Source organism: Dama dama, chromosome 1, assembly GCF_033118175.1.
Source record: "Dama dama isolate Ldn47 chromosome 1, ASM3311817v1, whole genome shotgun sequence".
Taxonomy (NCBI): Eukaryota; Metazoa; Chordata; class Mammalia; order Artiodactyla; family Cervidae; genus Dama; species Dama dama.
This window is the reverse complement of record NC_083681.1, coordinates 11,286,138-11,307,081: the sequence shown is the minus strand read 5'-3', so window position 1 is coordinate 11,307,081 and position 20,944 is coordinate 11,286,138. Positions and strand designations below refer to the sequence as shown.

Below are 20,944 nucleotides of genomic sequence, written 5' to 3'. Positions count from 1 at the left end.
CGTTTTTAAACAAATGAACTACAGGCAAAGTCATCAGCGAAGGATGGATGTGTAGACATCAGATTTCCTTTTAGAGCAAGAATTCTGTCGATGAGAAAATTACGCACAGAATCACATACTTACATAATTTTTGAATCAGCCACATTAATTCACTGCTGAATAAGGCAGGTCCTAAAAGTAGTGGGAAAATATTGAAAAATGGCATACCCTTGAAGATCGTGGTAGGTTACATAATGTCCCCAAGCCATCCATTTCCCAATTCCTGGAATCTTTGAATGTTACCTTATATAGTAAAAGGATTTTTGCAAATGTGGTTAAGGGTCTTAATACAGGGACACAGCAAACTATACAAAGACCAAAGAGAAGCCTGGAGCAATTTACTGTTATCACTTATTGTGTGCAATATTCTTGGCTATTCTAGCAGTGTATTGAAGCTGTTTTCTCCCTGCTTGCAAGGGTTGGTTGTGTGCCTCTCTTCATGTCTTGGTACACTGAGATCAACCATGATAGGAGTAATTACAACATAAAAAATGCAAAGGCTATGTATCAGAGTTCTTATATAAGTGTGTGCTAAGTCGCTTCAGTCATGTCTGACTGTATGACCCAATGAACTGTAGCCTCCCAGGTTACTCCGTCCATGGAATTCTCCAGGCAAGAATACTGGAGTGGATTGCCATACCCTTTTCCAGTGGATCTTCGCAACCCAGGGATTGAACCCATGTCTCCTTTGTCTCCTACATTTGCAGGAGGGCTCTTTACCACTAGCACCACCTGAGAAGCCTACCAGAGTTCTTACCATCCTACAGCCAGAGAGAACTGGTTATTAACACTCTTCTGGTAATTCAGCACTCATGGTCACAGTCATTGAATCAGAAATAACAACCTGTGTTGGACTAAACATCACTTAAAATGTACCCCTGTTCCATTCCAACCTTCTGTGCTGGCTTTGCTCCAGATAAACTACAGACGGAATGGATCTTGTTCTACTCTCTCTTTCAAACATCTGAATTGGTTTTGCTACTCAAACAGTGAGATTCAGCAAAGTCATTCTTACTTCCTGATCAGCCCGCTTATTCCAAGAAAATATGGTCATCAGAATGGACTTGAATATACTTAGCTTATCTCTTTTTCTTTTCTAGATTCTGTTTAGTTCAGTCCCTCAGTCGTGTCCAACTCTTTGCAACCCCATGGACTGCAGCACATCAGGCCTCCCTATTCATCACCAAATCCCAAAGCTTGCTCAAACTCACGTGCATCAAGTCGGTGACGCCATCCAACTATCTCATTCTCTGTCATCGCTTTTCCCTCCCACCTTCAATCTTTCCCAGAACCCGGGTCTTTTCAAATTAGTCAGTTCTTCACATCAAGTGGCCAAAGTATTAGAGTTTCAGCTTCAGCATCAGTCCTTCCAATGAATATTCAGGACTGATTTCCTTTAGAATGGACTGGTTGGATCTCCTTGCAGTCCAAGGGACTCTCAAGAGTCTTCTCCAACACCACAGTTCAAAAGCATCAATTCTTCGGTGCTCAGTTTTCTTTATAGTCCAACTCTCACATCCATACATGACTACTGGAAAAACCACAGCTTTGACTAGAGGGACCTTTGTTGGAAAGGAATGTCTCTGATTTTACATATGCTGTCTGTGTTGGTCATAGCTTTTCTTCCAAGGAGCAAGTGACTGCAGTCACCATCTGCAGTCATTTTGGAGCCCCCCAGAATAAAGTCTGTCGATGTTCCCATTGTTTCCCCATCTATTTGCATGAAGTGATAGGACCAGATACCATGATCTTAGTTTTCTGAATTTTGAGTTTTAAGTCAACTTTTTCACTCTCCTCTTTCACTGTCATCAAGAGGCTCTTTAATTCTTCCTCGCTTTCTGCCATAAGGGAGGTGGCATCTGCATATCTGAGATTATTTATATTTCTCCTGGCAATCTTGATTTCATCTTGTGCTTCAACCAGCCCAGAATTTCTCATGGTATACTCTGTATATATGTTACATAAGCAGAGTGATAACAGTCAGTCTTGAAGTATTCCTTTTACTGATTTGGAACCAGTCTGTTGTTCCATGTCACATTCAAACTGTTGCTTCTTGACTTGTATACAGATTTCTCAGGAGGCAGGTCAGAAAGTCTGGTATTCCCATCTCTTTCAGAATTTTCCACAGTTTATGGTGATTCACACAGCCAAAGGCTTTAGCACAGTCAATAAAGCAGAAGTAAATGTTTTTTCTGGAACTCTCTTGCTTTTTCAATGATCCAGCCAATGTTGGCAATTTGATCTCTGGTTTCTCTGCCTTTTCTAAAACCAGCTTAAACATCTGGAAGTTCACAGTTCATGTACTGTTGCAGCCTGGCTTGGAGAATTTTGAGCATTACTTTGCTAATGTGTGAGATGAGTGCAATTGTGCAGTAGTTTGAGCATTCTTCACATTAGCTTTCTTTGGGATGGGAATGAAATGACCTTTTCCAGTCCTGTGGCCACTGCTGAGTTTTCCAAGTTTGCTGGCATATTGAATGCAGCATGTTAACAGCATCATCTTTTAGGATTTGAAATAGCTCAACTGGAATTCCATCATGTCCACCAGTTCATAGTTATGCTTCCTAAGGCCCATTTCACTTCACATTCCAGGATGTCTGGCTCTAGGTGAGTGATCACACCATCATGATTATCTGGCTCATGAAGATATTTTTTGTATAGTTCTGCTATGTATTCTTGATCTTTATTGAGCCCATCTTTGCATGAAATATTCCCTTGGTACCTCTAATTTTCTTAATGAGATCTCCTGTCTTTCCTATTCTGTTGTTTTCCTCTATTTCTTTGCATTGATCACTAAGGAAGGTTTTCTTTTTTCTCTTTGCTGTTCTTTGGAACTCTGCATTCAAATGGGTATATCTTTCCTTTCCTCCTTTGCCTTTTGCATCTTTTCTTTTCTCAGCTATTTGTAAGGCCTCTTCAGACAACCATCTTGCCATTTTGCATTTCTTTTCTTCAGAATGGTCTTGATCACTGCTTCCTATACAATGTCATAAACCTCCATCCATAGTTCTTCAGGCTCTCTGTCTGTCAAATCTAATCCCCTGAATCTATTTCTCACTTTCACTGTACAATTGTAAGGGATTTGCTTTAGGTCATACCTGAATGGTCTAGTGGTTTTCCCTACTTTCTTCATTTTAAGTCTGAATTTGGCAATAAGGAGTTCATGATCTGAGTCACAGTCAGCTCCCAGTCTTGTTTTTGCTGACTATAGAGCTTCTCCATCTTTGGCTGCAAAGAATATAATCAATCTGATTTTGCTGTTGACCATCTGGTGAAGACCATGTGTAGAGTCTTCTCTTGTGTTTTTGGAAGAGCGTGTGTGCTATGACCATTGTGTTCTCTTGACAAAACTCTGTTAGCTTTTGACCTGCTTCTTATTGTACTCCAAGTCCAAATTTGCTTATACTCCAGGTATCTCTTGACTTCCTACTTTTGCATTCCAGTCCCCTGTAATGAAAATGGCATCCTTTTTGCTTGTTAGTTCTAGAAGTTCTTGTAGGTCTTCATAGAACCATTTAACTTCAACTTTGTCAACATTACTGGTCAGAGCATAGACTTGGATTACTGTAATATTGAATGGTTTGCCTTGGAAATGAACAGAGATCACTCTGTCATTTTTGAGATTGCACCCAAGTACTGCATTTCAAACTCTTTTGTTGACTATGATGGCTATTCTATTTCTTCTAAGCAATTCTTGCCCACAGTAGTAGACATAATAATCATCTGAGTTAAATTCACCCATTCTAGCCCATTTTAGTTTGCTGATTCCTAAAATGTCGATGTTCACTCTTGCCATCTCCTGTTTGACCACTTCCAATTTACCTTAATCATGGACCTAACATTTCAGGTTCCTATGCAATAGTGCTCTTTACAGCATCAAACTTCACTTCCATCACCAATCACATCCACAGCTGGGTTTTGTTTTTGCTTTGGCTCCATCTTTTCATTCTTTCTGGAGTTATTTCTCCACTGATTTCCAGTAGCATATTGGGCACCTACTGACCTGGGGAGTTCCTCTTTCCATGTCCTATCTTTTTGCCTTGTCATACCATTCATGGGGTTCTCAAAGCAAAAATACTGAAGTGGTTTGCCATTCCCTTCTCCAGTGGACCACGTTTTGTCAGAACTCTCCACCATGACCCGTCCATCTTGGGTGGTCATACACAGCATGGCTCATAGTTTCATTGAATTAGACAAGGCTGTGGTCCCTGTGATCAGATTGGTTAGTTTTCTGTGATTGTGGTTTTCATTCTGTCTGCCCTTTGATGGAGAAGGAGAAGAGACTTATGGAAGCTTCCTGATGGGAGAGACTGACTGAGGGGAAAACAGGGTCTTGTTCTGATGGGCAGCATGCTCAGTAAATCTTTAATCCAAGTTTCTGTCAGTGGGTGTGGCTGTGTTCCCTCCCTGTTGTCTGACCTGAGGCCAAACCATGGTGGAGGTAATGAAGATAATGGCGCCCTCCTTCAGAAGGTCCCATGCACTCACTGCTACACTCAGTGTCCCCGACCCTGCAGCAGGCCTCCACCGACCCATGCCTCCGCCAAAGACTCCTGGACACTCATGGGCATGTCTGGGTCAGTCTCTCGTGGGGTCACTGCTCCTTTCTCTTGGGTCCTGGTGTGCAGAAGGTTTTGTTTGTGCCCTCCCAGAGTCTGTTTCCCAGTCCTGTGTAAGTTCTGGCGGCTCTGTGGTGGGGTTAATGGCAACCTCCTCCAAGAGGGCTTATGCCATACCCAGGTCTGCTGCACCCAGAGCCCCTGTCCCTGCAGCAGCCCACTGCTGACCCGTACCTCTGCAGGAGACACGGAAACATTTTTTGCTCTGTCTCTGTGGAGTCTCTGGGTCCTGGTGCACACAAGGTTTGTTTGAGCCCTCTTAGCATCTCTGGCTGGTACGGGGTTTGATTCTAAACGTGATTTCACCTCTCCTAACATCTTTCTGGGGCTTCTTCTTTGCCATTGGACATAGGGTATCTTTACTTCCCTGATAGCTCTGTTGGTAAAGAATCCTCCTGTAAAGCAGGAGAACCCTGTTCAATTCCTGGGTCAGGAAGATCCGCTGGAGAAGGCATAGGCTACCCACTCCAGTATTCTTGGGCTTCCCTTGTGACTCAGTTGGTAAAAAATCTGCCTGCAATGTGGGAGACCTGGGTTTGATCCCTGGGTTCGAAAGATCCCCTGGAGAAGGGAAAATCTATACCCACTTCAGTATACCAGGCTGTACATACTGGTACTAGATTCTGTACTGCGTATTAAATGTTTTATCCTAAACCCAGGAGACTTTTTCTTCTTCTAATCCTTTTTTCAGAGTTTTCAACTTATGAATAGTTTCAAGAAACTTGGAAACTTGTGACCAGGGCACTCCTACTGAAGGATATTTATTTACATTAAAGAAGCTGAATAATATTAAGTTTTTATGTCAAGTTCTGCAGGAATATAAGATACTAATTTGACTTTTATTAATCCTTTATTTATTTTTCTGTCCTTTAATAATAAAGGACAGAAATAATACTAAATAATAAATCCTTTATTTATTATGTCTGTCTGGAAAGCTTATTATCTTTATATGCTACAAGTTAACTAAAAATGTCAAGAATCATTGGATGATTTCTGAATAATTTGCTCAGATGTCCTTGCCAGTCAGTCGTTGCATACAATTCAATTTATCCTCAAGCAGATTTATGAAAACAATGTGAACTTTTATCTATGGAAACAAAAAATTTTATCAAAGAAAACAATGTGCATTGTTTTGTTAAATCCTTTAATACATCTTAGAAACTTTGAAGAATTGTTTAATAAGTGCTTACAAATAATAAGGTAAATGGCTTAAATATGAATCTAATTTAGACTTTTCCTGGTTGCCTATATGTAAACTTGATACTGTTATTTAGAAATTAAAAGTCCAAAGAATGTAAACTTCTGATAACTGGCATCATAATGGTGAATATAGCATTCTTAACATAAGGAAAGAACTACGAACTCTGAGTTAGTCTTTGAATGGAAAATGTAATCCACTACCTTTAATCTGACTTCCTTTTCTATTGTCAGACTAGTCTACTCACCGTCTCCATGCTCTATTTCCTCATGGTCTCCTCATAAATGTGTCTCATAGTCTGTAATCTGGCACTGATCCTCAACAAACCACTCAAGGTGTTTTCTCAAAATTTGCCAAGTTTCTGTTTGTCAGACACACCAGGTTTTTCTCAGTCTTCATCATTCTTGACCTATCAAAATCAGTTTAAGCCTGAAAATCTTTCTTTCTTTCTTTCTTTCTTTCTCTCTCTCTCTCTCTTTCTTTCTTTCTTCTTCTTCTTCTTTTTTTTTTTGATTTACCAGGCTGTAGATGTTCTGTGGGCTTCTTTGGTGGCTCACCATAAAGAATCAGCCTACAAAGCAGGAGATGCAGGAGATGTGGATTTGACCCCTGGGTTGGGAAGATCCTCTGGAGAAGGAAATGGCAACCCACTCCAGTGTCCTTGACTGGAGAATCCCATGGACAGAGGAGCCTAGTGGGCCACAGTCCATGGGATCGCAAAGAATCAGACATGACTGAACTAAGCACAGCATACACATATGCTCTTGAACAGGTTCATCTGTACCTTTCACTGTGTCTCTTTAATCTACTCCCTAAATCAATCATTCCTTTTACCTACTGTTCTGGATGTGTCTTTACCCATTTGTCTGGTTTGTTTACACTTGGCATGTTTCCCCTGAAGGACTTAAGAAGGCTTATCCTTCCAAATGTGGGTGTTTCCTCGGGATTCTACTCCTGTGCTCCATCAGTATTTCTAAATATTCATCTATATTGGGCACTTTTATTTCTGTTTTCAGTTTAAAATTTCCCACAAACTAACTTCTTCAACTGATATCTGTTGTTAGAGATCATTTTTCTTCTAAACATCTAATGCAAATATTTCTGGATCAATCAGAATCCTTCCAATCTTATGTTGTCATTGTTGTTTAGTCACTAAATCTATTGCAATTTGAAATTCTGCAATTTCATTCTTCTTTGCACTTCTAATTACAACAATCTTTGCCTTTTGCCTAGATCAGTGAATTTCAAATGCCGTTTTCTGAAGTTCACAGTAGTTGAATAATTTTCTTATTCAAAATTCACTTTCCAGAGTACGTCTATGTTCTAGGCTATAGAAGATAAAAATGGTCTCAGGTACAATACCAGTGAACTAGCTATAACACTACCTATTTTACTAGCAGTTAAGGAAGCTAACGTAAAGCAAGTTTGTAACAGTGGCATCATTAAAGAGATTTAAACTAGAATGTATTTTTATAAATTTTGTTTAAAGTAAATCAGTCACAAAGCCAGATTTAATTTACCTCCTACTTTATGATGGAGCAAGAAACTTAACGTGCTTGTACTTCAATTTATTCATCTGAACAAAGGGATAGTATGGATAATTGTCTCCTGGGGTTATTGCAAGGATCAAATTCATTAATAAATACAAATCAATTAGAACAATGCTTGATACCTAGTGAGCTTTAGTAAAAATTAGCTATTCACACAGTATTTATGACACAAGTGCCACTGCATTTCACTAGTGTGTGGGTAATTGAAGTAAAAAACTACTTTCCTAGACTATTTCTATTACTATATTGTTTGGTGTTGTTGCTGTTATGTGCTACGTAAATTCAAACTCCTCAGTTCAGAATTGATGTTTTAATAGAGGTTGGGGTAAGGGGTAGCAGCACTGGAAGAAGTTGTATATTCCATCACTTGTCTTCAATCATATTATCTGATCAAAAAATACTCCAGAATTTTCTGACTCAATTCCTTCTCTTTTGGTTCTCTCTTCTGAGATACCCTTTTACCTCTTAACTCTGCTGCAAATGGTTGAATGATTTGCCTAAAATCACACAGCTTGTTTATTACAATAAAGAGAATAAAATCTACCATATAATAAGTATGGTTTGGATTTTATTGTAAAAGAATTTTCTGTTTGTCCATATTGAAATCCATCTGCCACATTCATAATACCCACCCACAACTTTATGACACTGTCATGCAAATTGTATTTGCCAGCTCGATATTTCACAATCCAGTAGAGCTCAGTGTCATCTAAAAATTTAGAGATTTTATTATTTCCACAGTAGAATACTTCTTATACTAAGATAACTTACAAAATTATCAGCAAATTGCAGCTCCAACTCACCCCCATAGGACTATTCCACTTTGCCAACATATTGCTTCCCATACTTAAGGTATTTCAAAAGAAAATATTTTCCTTCATATTATTTCTATTCACTCTCTGTTTAATTTTAAATAACCTTTAACATTAAAATTATCAAAAGGTTTTGGAAATCTATAAAATTACATTTAATAGGCAAGCCTTTAATACTGTGATCCTTAAAACACTTGAATGAGAATAATCTAGGGTGCTTGTAAAAAACAGAAATATTGGGCTATACTCAAGAACTACTCAGTCAGAATTTCTAGAGTGGTCCTGAAAACCAGAGTTTTTAACTCCAGTAATGTAAGGAAAATGCATGATCAATCCACAATTTTTTTGTCAAAATGCAGGGAGTACTTCTGCTCCCTCTCTCCCCCAAGAACCCCAATAACCCTCTCCCAAGTGAAGCTGCTAGGAATAATTAAAGGCAATGGTCTCTCTCCCTAAGATGCAAAAACACTTCCTTTCTCAGGTCCAGTGAGTCATAAGGCCCTCCCAGAAACATAGTCAGCTAGTAGACTATGCAGTATCTTTAAGAATCAAGACTGGAGCCACCATCGTGAATAATACAGTAAATATCCATACCTGGAAGTTAATGGTCAACAGACTACTTCAGTGGAAAAAATTGTCATTGATGTTCCTCACCCTGGAAAGGCAACATTACCTAAGACAAAAATTTGGGAAAAACTAGCCAAAATGTACAAGGTCACACCAGATGTCATTTTTGTTTTTGGATTCAGAACTCATTTTGGTGGGAGCAGGATGTCTGGCTTTCAAATGATTTGCAGTTCCTTGAATTACATGAGGAAGATTGATCCCAAACACAGGCTTGTAAGACATGGCCTGTATGAGAAGAAGAAGACCTCAAGACAATTTCAAAAGGAATGTAAGAACAGATTGAAGAAAGTTAGAGGGACTACAAAGGTCAATGACAATGCTGACAAAAAGGAGTAAAGATTCTACAGTGACTATGTCTGTGGTGATTGTGCAGATTTTTTATGAGAGAATTAAGAAACTAAGACCTTAAGAAAATAAAGACTGCTCTCTTGAGAGGTCTCAAGAGAACCCAGATCTTTAAATGTATCACCCAAATTCCACTAGTGGGGTCATTCTATTCCTGCTATTCCTTCAGAGAGAGGATTAAACGAAAGAGGTAGTTTAAGATCTACATGCAAGTTTAGATTGTGAAATTTGGATCAGTATGCTGCTTTTAGTGGAGTGTCCTCGTAACTGAGCTGCCATGGGTGCCATAAGTCCATTCACTTTATATAGACAATCTTCCTAGCAGTTTCTAGGTGGCTCAGTGGTAGAGAGAGAATCCACTTTCCAATGCAAGAGATGCAGGATACATAGGTTCATTCCCTGGGTTGGGAGGATCATGTGGAGGAGGAAATGGCAATCCAATACAGTATTCTTGCATGAAGAATCCTGTGGACAGAGGAGCCTGGTGGATTATAGTCCATGGGGACCCAAAGAATAGGACGCAACTGAGTGACTGAGCACACACGCATGCCTAGTATTAACAAGATTCCCATTTTCCTACTCTTGCCATTTTTCCTTCTTTTACCTTGCACTGCTGTTCTTAATATGATCTATCTGATTTTTCTCTGAGCATCAAATAAAGTATTTAAAAATAACCTTAAGTCTCCCTATGAATCATTTTAAATGATTTCCTTTCATTTTTTTTCCCTCCTGAACTAATTCTCACATTTGTCTCAGTTAATTTGTCTAAAATTGAGTAACTCTATGGTGGATATTTTAAGGTTTCCCTTATCCTTCAAGGTGACTGAATTTACATCCTTATTTGTGTCTTTATTGAATTTTATTATTATTTTCTGATCATTTTTATTCTCCGGTGCTAAAAATCACATCCAAGATATTGAGTGCTCTAAAACTACTTCTTCTGGAAAGTCATTTGTAATATTTAGAAGTGTTTCTTCCATAGTTCACTCCAATGAAATATTTTGAAATTTATAATAAAATAACAACTGATTTTTTTTAAAAAAGGAAACAACATACTGAAACTCATATATTCAAATAAGTATCGTGTTCTTCAAAGTAGAAATACTGGGAAGAAATTTACTTACACCAATATAATCTTGCCTTTATTCAGAATATTTTAAAACTGAATGATTCTTCTTGCTATTTTATAGCTCTTGTCTCTTGCTGCCGTGGAAGGGAGATAGCAGCTGCACAAGTAGAAGGTTTGAAAATGATTAACGTCCTTCGTATGCATCAGGCACCTTGCTGAAAGCATTTCATACATTCTCTCATTTAGTCCTCACAACGAAACAGCATTTGAGTTTATCTTTCTTTCACTGTTAAAAAATCTGCCATACAGAAACAGGCAGCAAGTCCTCTTAACCTTATATGTGTGTGACTCTAAAATGTATCCTGCTAAATGTTATATTTTATTGCTCAGTTATCACCTGGTTAAGTGACTCTCCCAAGGTCATAGTGTTTTTTCCCCCCTGTATCTTTATGCTTCCCTTATGATCTCAATGCCAAACTGGGGTCTTAGGTTACTTTATCAATACTACCTGAAATAAAATTTAGAGTGTGGTTAGAGACGATCGTCCATATGAGCAGCTTACCTATCATCGCAGCAGTCTGCTTCCTTCCAGTTTCATCCCTGTAGATGATGTGAAGATTTTTTTTCCTCAGTTCATCAAGAAAGAGAGAATCCATCAAGTTTATGAAATTAGATAGCAAGAATGGAGTAACCCACTTAAGTAAAATTGGGGTTATGCTCATCTTTGGGAGTGACAGAATTCATCTATAGAGAATATAAACTTGCCTTCTATATTGTGTGTTAATTATCTGTCAAAATATCTGTCAGGAGAATACATAGCCTAATTTTCTTAATAATTAGTAGGCTTTTTCTAATATTATAGCACACTTTTTTCTTTAATGGTAAGTTTTTTTTCAAAGTTCACAGTGTTAAAAAAATAACTATAAAGGAAGAGAAAATGAAGATTGCACCAAGTCCAGGATTTTAAAGAATATCTATGTCACTGGTTTAATAAATAAATTAAAGCCAACATAAAGAATTATTTTGCTGTCATCCTGACAACTCAATGATCAAATAAATATATGTAGTACAAATCTTACAGATGGCCAACCAAGTAAAGTTGCTTGGTCGTGTCCGACTCTTTGTGACCCCGTGGACTGTAGCCTACCAGACTCCTCCGTCCATGGGATTCTCCAGGCAAGAATACTGGAGTGGGTTGCCATTTCCTTCTCCAGGGGATCTTCCTGACCCAGGGATTGAACCCAGGTCTCCCACATTGCAGGCAGACACTTAACCCTCTGAGCCACCAGGGAAGCCCATGTATTACAAGTAGGTATCATATGTGTCACCACTGTCACCGGTTCTTCTGATTTTGCTTTTGTTTAAACAAAGACATGTCCTCAAGAAGTTTTCAGAGCATTTGAAATTCAGAAGTGAGTGCAAACAGAAAACAAATTACAAAAAATCTACAAAAGAAAACATTGGGAACAATTTTGAGGTTCTAACCTCAGAAATGGATTTTCAGACAGATCTGGTCAAACACAGACCCACTATCTACAACTTTATCCTTGTGCCATAATACTTACACCCCTTGAGCTAAATTTCACTAGTTAAACAGCCATTTGAGTGAATAAGAATTCTGCTTTAAAAAAAAAAAAAAAATCAGATACCACAGAGAAAATCAGAGATCAGTACTTTTTGCTTTATTATATACTGGTTAAATCATATAATTTTGCTTTTAATATCTTCCTGAGATAACTTCCCAGGAAGAAATAAGTAGAGATTATTTGGGAAGAGAGCTGGATAGGATATGAAGGATAATAGAAGGGAATTTGGCATCACTTTAAAAAATAGGGTCAGACAGACAGCTATTGAGGCAGACTTAATTATTTTGTATTCCCAAATCTGCCTCATTTTAATTCTGACTTATACTTGCTAAACCTTGGTTTTTTGATTCATACAACAGCTTCGAGATTGTTGTTAAGAATAAAATAACTACACACCTAAAAACTATGACACACTATTTTTTTATTTTTTGTTTGTTTCTTATTTTTTTTTCGGTGTTGAGGATTCAAGAAGAATAACATATCCTCTGATACTCAAGGGACTTGCGATCTAATGGGAAAGATAGACGAAGCTATGGTTCTGTTAAAAGAAGTCACATCACCATGTGCAAAAAGTAAAATTTAGAGACATCATATGTCAGAGGCACCAAGGGGACAGGCACTAGCCCCACAGGGCTGTCAGGAGAATTGGCAAAGTGGAGCTGGCATTGCTGAAAAAGAATAGGAATTTGTCAAAGGCCCCAGTGCTGGGCTGGCATCATAGACAGAGAATAAAGCATACCCAAAAGAACTAGCTAAGAAAGACAAATAAAAATGGTAAATAAAAAAGTAATTAAAAATGCTTAATATTTTTTAAAGCAAAATTCTTACTCACTTTCAATTTTTTTGTCTGAGGCTGGCTCTGCCTCTACGAAAAAGCATGTGCAGGGAGGAGAGATATTTTATTTTCTTGTGTTATCTATGTTGTAATCTAAATTTCTTTAGATCACATCTTATGAATTAGGTAGTATTTTGTGAGTTACAGTTTCCTATGGAAAAGTATCTTTGTTTCCAAAGTGCTGAGTTATGGCAGAACATGTGGAATACAATTCATTCATTACTTAGCATTATGGAGAAGAACATAGCCTCTGGAGCTGGATGTCATGAATTCATATCCTGACTGTGGCATTTAATAGCCATGGCTTTGGAAAATTTTTCAAACTTTCTAATTCAGTTTCCTCAGAAGTAAAAAGAGGATAATTATTAGAACAACTCAAACTGTTGTAAGGATCAGAACTGATACATCTAAAAGATTTAGAAAGGTACCTAATGTATAGTAAACCCCATATATGGAGTGGATATTATTTTCATTGCTATATTATCATTATACTTTTCTAGATTAACATAATGCTTTTAACAGTGATTAGTCCATGACCTGAAAGTCATACTAGACCCTAATTGAAGTTTTAAGTTTTAATTTTTATCTACAACTTAGGAAATCGTCTATAAAGTGAAAAAAAAACTTTCACAAATTAAATTATTGAAAATATAAAAAGTAATAATGCAACTGAAGTGAGTGAAAGTTGCTCAGTTGTGTCCGACTCTTTGGGAGGGCATGGACTGCACAATCCATGGAATTCTCCAGGCCAGAATACTGGAGTGGGTAGCCTTTCCCTTCTCCAGCGGATCTTCTTGACCGAGGAATTGAACTGGTGTCTCCTGCATTGGAGGCAGATTATTTACTAACTGAGCTTTCAGGGAAGCCAATAATAATACAACTAGTATTATATGTAATATGTATATATACATATGTATATATGTAATATATATGTATTATATAGAAGAATATATGTACTTCTAATAATACAACTAGAAGTAGGAAAAAGCAAAACCGTACAGATCACAGTTGCAGCTATCATTAATTACTTACTTCCCCAAATCTTGACTTTCTAAACCTTTTTCAGCCTGTGAAAAAGGAGGGCAGTCAAACTGGGATAAGGTGATATATAAACTTAAAAAGTCAAAATAAAATAAAATCTCCAAAGACTTTTCAGTGTTAGAGATGCAACATTTGTATAGCCATTGTGTTTGCAGAGAACAGTTAGCTATGGGTATAGTCCTACTTCTGATTCTCTTTTGAAGTGTTTACTCACACCTAAAAAGAGATAGGACAATTTGCAAAACAGTATCCCATTTCTATTATGAATCCTCTTCTGACTCACACACTTCTTTTTCAAAAGGAGGAAAAGTGTATCTTTTACAGTCTATTGAGCACTAATTTCTGTTGCTTTTCAATGTGAATAGCTACATTCAATAACTGTATTCAATGGTCAAAAATTTTTTTTTGTACTCTCAGTTCAGTTCAGTCACTCAATCATGTCCGACTCTTTGCGACCCCATGAATCGCAGCATGCAGGCCTCCCTGTCCATCATCAACTCCCGGAGCTCACTCAAACTCATGTCCATGAGTCGGTGATGCCATCCAGCCATCTCATCCTCTGTCGTCCCCTTCTCCTCCTGCCCCCAAGCCCTCCTAGCATCAGAGTCTTTTCCAATGAGTCAACTCTTCACATGAGGTGGCCAAAGTATTGGAATTTCAGCTTCAGCATCAGTCCTTCCAATGAACACGCAGGACTGATCTCCTTTAGGATGAACTGGTTGGATGTCCTTGCAGTCCAAGGGACTCTCAAAAGTCTTCTCCAACACCACAGTTCAAAAACATCAATTCTTTGGTGCTCTACTTTGGCTTAATTTGGGTAATATGTTCAACAAAAAGCTGTCATAAGGAAACATTAATGTTGCTCTACTGTTGTATGTTACCTAGGCAAATAGATTATTTTGTGAAAAGAAGGGCATGAAAACTTAAATAGTTGTGATTTATTAATAATTTTAATAGTGGATCATTAAGATAGAATCACTTTTCATCAGTGTTAAAAACCTAATATAAAACTCTTTAGTGAACTAGGACTAAACAGTGCTACAGCATATTAATGCATTTGTCATTTTACAATATTATATCTTTTCTGTCTTATACACAGTTGCTGTTCAGTCACTCAGTTGTGACTGACTCTGCAACACTGCATACATGGACTGCAGCATTCTAGCTGTCCATGTCCTTCACTATCTCCTGGAGCTTGCTTAAACTCAAGTCCATCAAGTTGGTGATTCCATCCAACCATCTCTTCCTCTGTCATTCCCTTCTCTTCCTGCCTTCAATCTTTCTCAGCATCAGGGTCTTTTCCAAAGAGTCAGTTCTTCGTATCAGATGGCTAGAGTATTGGTGCTTCAGCATCAGTCCTTCCAATGAATATTCAGGACTGATCTCCTTTAGGATGGACTGCCTGGATCTCCTTGCAGTCCAAGGGACTCTCAAGAGTCTTCTCCAACACCACACTTCAAAAGCATCAATTCTTTGGTAGTCAGCTTTCTTTATGGTAAAACTCTCACATCCATGCATGCCTACTGGAAAAACCATAGCTTTGATTAGATGGATCTTTGTTGACAAAGTAATGTCTCTGCTTTCTAATACACAGTCTAGGTTGGTCATAGCTTTTCTTCCAAGGTGCAAGCGGTTTTTAATTTCATGGATGCAGTTATAATCTTCAGTGATTTTGGAGCCCAAGAAAATGAAGTGTGACACTGTTTCCATTGTTTCCCCATTTATTTGCCATGAGGTGATGGGACCAAATGCCATGATCTTCATTTTTAGAATGTAGAGTTTTAAGCCAGCTTTTTCACTCTCCTCTTTCACTTTCATCAAGAGGCTCTTTAGTTCCTCTTTGCTTTCTGCTGTAAGGGTGGTGCTATCTGCATGTCTGAGATTATTGATATTTCTCCCAGCCATTGATTCCAGCTTGTGCTTCATTCAGTCTGGCATTTTGCATGATGTACTCTGCATATAATTTAAATAAATAGGGTGACAATACACAGCCTTGACCTACTTCTTTCCCAATTTGAAACCAGTCTGTTGCTCTGTGTCCAGTTCTAACTGTTGCTTCTTGACCTGCACACAGATTTCTCCGGAGGCAGGTAAGGTGGTCTGGTATATCCAGCTCCTTAAGAATTTTCCAGTTTCTTGTGATGCACATATCGAAGACTTTAGATAGTCAATGAAGCAGAAGCAGATTTTTTTTCCTGAAATTCTCTTGTTTTTTCTATGATCCAGCAGATGTTAGCACCACATGGACCATGTTTTTTCAGAACTCTCCACCATGACCTGTCCATCTTGGGTGTCCCATCATGGGATGGCTTATAGTTTCATTGAGCCAGACAAGGCTGTGATCCATGTAATCAGTTTGGTTAGTTTTATGTGATTGTGGATTTCTTTCTGTCTGGCCTATGATGGATAAGAAGAGGCTTGTGAAGTCTTCCTAATGGAAGCTACAGGCTGTGGGACAAACTGAGGCTTTCTCTGATGGTGGGGCCATGCTCAGTTCAGTTCACTTCACTTCAATCGTTCAGTTGTGTCCAACTCTTTGCGACCCCATGCACACCAGGCCTCGCTCTCCATCACCAAATCCAGGAGCTTGCTCAAACTTATGTCCATTGAGTCAGTGATGCCATCCAACCATCTCATCCTCTGTCGTCCCCTTCTCCTCCCACCTTCAATCTTTCCCACCATCAGGGCCTTTTCCAGTGAGCCAGTTCTTCACATCAGGTGGCCAAAATTTTGGAGTTTCAGCTTCAACATCAGTCCTACCAATGAATATTCAGAACTGATTTCCTTTAGGATGGACTGGTTGGATCTCCTTGCAGTCCAAGGGACTCTCAAGAGTCTTCTCTAACAGAACAGTTCAAAAGCATAATTCTTCCATGCTCAACTTTCTTTATAGTCCAAATTTCACATCTATGTATGACTACTGGAAAAACCATAGTTTTGACTAGATGAACCTTTGTTGGCAAAGTAATGTCTCTGTTTTTAAATATGCTATCTAGGTTGGTCATAGCTTTTCTTCCAAGGAGCAAGCCTCTTTTAATTTCAAGGCTGCAGCCACCATCTTCAGTTATTCTGGAGCCCAAGAAAATAAAGTCTGTCACTGTTTCCATTGTTTCCCCATCTATTTGCCATGAAGTGATGGGACCAAATGCCATGATGTTAGTTTTTTGAATGTTAGTTTTAAGCCAACTATTTCACTCTCCTCTTTCCATTTCATCAAGAGGTTCTTTATTTTTTCTTTTCTTCCTGCCATAAGGGTGGTGTCATCTGCATATCCGACATTATTGATATTTCTCCCGCCATCTTGATTCCAGCTTGTGTTTCATCCAGCCTGGCATTTCACATAATTTACTCCACAAAAAAGTTGAATAAGCAGTGTGACAATATCTAGCCTTGACATACACCTTTCCTGATTTGGAACCAGTCTGTTGTTCTGTGTCCAGTTCTAACTGTTGCTTCTTGACACGCATTCAGATTTCTAAGGAGGCAGGTTAGGTCAGGTGGCCTGGTAGTCCCATCTCTAAAGAATTTTCAATAGTTTGTTGTGATTTACACAGTAAAACATTTTGGCATGGCCAATAAAACAGAAATAGATGCTTTTCTGGAACTCACTTGCTTTTTCAATGATCCAGCTGCTGCTGCTGCTAAGTTGCTTCAGTCATGTCCGACTCTGTGCGACCCCATAGACAGCAGCCCACGAGGCTCCCCCATCCCTGGGATTCTCCAGGCAAGAACACTGGAGTGGGTTGCCATTTCCTTCTCCAGTTCATGAAAGTGAAAAGTGAAAGTGAAGTTGTTCAGTCGTGTCTGACTCTTAGTGGCCCCATGGACTGCAGACCACCAGGCTCCTCCATCCATAGGATTTTCCAGGCAAGAGTACTGGAATGGGGTGACATTTCCTTCTCCGAATGATCCAGCAGATGTTGGCAATTTGATGTCTGAAATTAATGGACTATGGAAGAAACTGATGGACTTGAAATCCAGGCTGATCCAAAGTGTGACATGTAACCAGATAGAAATTAAATCAATTTATGTTCAAGCACTACAGGTACAAAAAAAGGTAAATTTCATTTTCTCATTGCTAGTAACCACAATGAAATGAGGGATATAGAGAAGTAAATATCATTAAAATGCAATCAGATAGGTACAAAAATAATGGTTTGAACTATGTATTCTGAAAACAAAGAATAGATTGAAAATAATTCTTCTGAAGATGGGGAGTTGTTATTTGAGTATGATTTTGAAAGTTGGATGAAAGTTTACTAAATATAGGAAAAGATTAAAAGAATTACAGAGGGGCAGAAGCGGGTGGCTGTAAAGTGGCATGGTTAGTTTGCGAAGTGGAGAAAAGTTCTGTGTGACTACAGTGTGAGATTTGTGAGCAGTCGCTAAATATAAGACTAAACAGAGTGATAAGGTCCAGATTGTGAAGGGTTTTGGATGCAGCGTCACGGGGTTCAGTTTTATTTTAAATACATTATTGTGTAAATAGAATTGAAATTTGGTTAAGCAGGGAACTGACATTTAAAAAGTTGTTATTTTTGTTGTTCTTTTTTATTTATTTGCTTGTTTACCTTCAGGACAACAATGCTAGTAGTAGTAGAATAGACAAACTAACAGATTCAAATGTTGATCTGGAGTCTTGAATAGCTTTTTGGAGAGAAGAATGATATACAGTGTACTCCAACTCTATTCTTCCACTGAATGAAAGTCAAAAGAATATGGTAGGGAAAAATGCAGTTTTCTTTTTGACAGAGTGAGGAGTTAAAACAGCTATAACAAAATATGTTTGTTTATATTCACTTGGGAGTTTTAAGAACAAGTTACAAAGACATCAGAAAGACATACTAAAGGAAAATTAGGAGTAGAATTGGGCTAGATAAGAGAGTTTACTCAGATTCAATGGTGATGGTTTTGACCAATAAGATAATGGGAATAGCTGTACACAAATAACTGTAGTACAAGAGAGAACATAATTAGTAACATAAGAAATAAAACCACAGTAACCCAGAATTACAAGACAGGATTTCTTGCTGGAGGATTTACACAAGTTTTCTGGGTTTTGTTTTCACTGGGAAGGGGAGTGTTTTCATGTGTCCTTTCTCTTCCTCCTCCTCATCCCCCTCTTTTCCATCTTTTCCTTTCTCTTCTTCTCCTTCTTCTTCCTCCTCTTTCTTCTTTTGATGAAACAAAATTTTAAGTGAAGTTTATTGATAAACTAAATTTTAGATAAGGACCAACAGCATGTACAAAGATCAACATCAGTTGAGGAATGAATTATATTCTGAAAATAGAAAGCATTTCTGTTATATAAAATATTGGATTTGTGAAGGGAAAGAGTGAGAGTAAATTTGGAAACATAACTTAGGACTAGAACATTGAAGTCTGTGAGTGGAAAACTACAAAATGTAGACAATAAATAAAAAGGAAGGATCCACAGCATGCTTTTCAGCAGTTGCAGTAAACTCTAAAGCAATAATCTCACATCTTCTTAGTTCTGTCTTCTTCATTTACAGAAGGTGTTCTATTCTGTCTTGGCGTCCTCTATATTTACAATCAATGATCCTTTCAGAGTGCTGACCTCTCAGTGTCTTGACCTCCTTGCTTCCCATGAACTTGTACTCCATCCCATCTTACCTATTACAAAGGCAATAACCTGAATATTGTGATTACCATTCTGCCTTCATCAAAATCTCAGTTTTAAGTAAATAGCTATTTGCCCATAGCCTCCTTTCTGTCCAAATAATTCTGTTTATCTCTTTTCACTCAAACAATTTTTCAACCCCTCAGGCTCTCCAAGCTTTGATCAATCAGCTATTTTACTGTCTATTGCACCTTCATGGCCTCAAGTGCCTTCCTTTTCTAGCTTAGATTACAGTCACCCTTTAAAACATTTTCCCTATACACTCTTTTTTTTTTTTTTAATATTTGTTTATTTTAATTGGAAGCTAATTACTTTACAATATTGTGGTTGTTTTTGCCATACATTGACATGAATCAGCCACAGGTGTACATGTGTCCCCCATCCTGAACCCCCCCCCCCCCACATCACTCCCCATCCCAACCCTCAGGGTCTTCCCAGTGCACTGTCTTTGAATATTCTGTTTCATGTGTTGAACTTGGACTGGTCATCTATTTCACATATGGCAATATACATGTTTCAACGCTATTCTCTCAAAACATCCCACCCTCACCTTCTCGCACAGAGTCCAAAAGTCTGTTCTTTATATCTGTGTCTCTTTTGCTGTCTTGCATATAGAGTCATCATTACCATCTTTCTAAATTCCATATATATGTGTTAATATACTGTACTGGTATTTTTCTTTCTGACTTACTGAAGTAAGTCTGTATAATAGTCTCTAGTTTCATCATCTCATTAGAACTGATTCAAAGGCATGTTTTTAATAGCTGAGTAATATTCTGTAGTGTACATGTACCACAGCTTTCTTATCCATTCATCTGCTGATGGATATCTAAGTTGACTCCATTTCCTAGCTATTGCAAACAGTGCTGTGATTAACATCGGGATACATGTATGTCTTTCAGTTCTGGTTTCCTCAGTGTGTTTGCCCAGTCATGGGATTGCTGGGTCATATGGCCATTTCCAGTTTTCTAAGGAATCTCCACACTGTTCTCCACAGTGGCTGTGGAGATAAATAAATAAGCACTTATTGTTTGTAGACTTTTTGATAGCAGCCATTCTGACTGGCATGAGATGGTACCTCATTGTGGTTTTGATTTGCATTTCTCTGGTAATGAGTGATGTTGAGCACATTATCATGTGTTTGGTAGCCATCTGTATGTCTTCTTTAGAGAAATGTATGTTTAGTTCTTTGGCCCATTTTTTGATTGGGTCATTTATTTTCCAGGTATTGAGCTGCATGAGCTGCTTATATATTTTTGAGATTAATTCTTTGTCATTTGCTATAATTTTCTCCCATTCTGAAGGCTGTCTTTTCACTTTGCTTATAGTTTTCTTCATTTTGCAAAAGCTTTTAAGTTTAATCAGTTTCCATTTGACTTATTTTTTCTTTTATTTCCATTACTCTGGGAGGTGAGTCATAGAGGATCTTGCTGTGATTTATGTCAGAGTGTTTTGCTTAAGTTTTCCTCTAGCAGTTTTATAGTTTCTGGTCTTATATATATTTACATCTTTAACCCATTTTGAGTTTATTTTTGTGTATGGTGTTAGAAAGTGTTCTAGTTTCATTCTTTTACAGGTGGTT

The 20,944-nt window shown here is 38.1% G+C and overlaps 1 protein-coding gene and 1 pseudogene across 1 annotated transcript in view; both read left to right on the top strand.

The window, feature by feature from the left end:
- CNTN5 (contactin 5) overlaps positions 1-20,944 on the top strand; it is a 1,550,500-nt gene that overhangs the window by 1,161,019 nt on the left and 368,537 nt on the right. The gene's annotated exons all lie outside the window — the stretch shown is intronic.
- On the top strand, positions 8,676-9,181 carry LOC133056893 (small ribosomal subunit protein eS24-like; annotated as a pseudogene).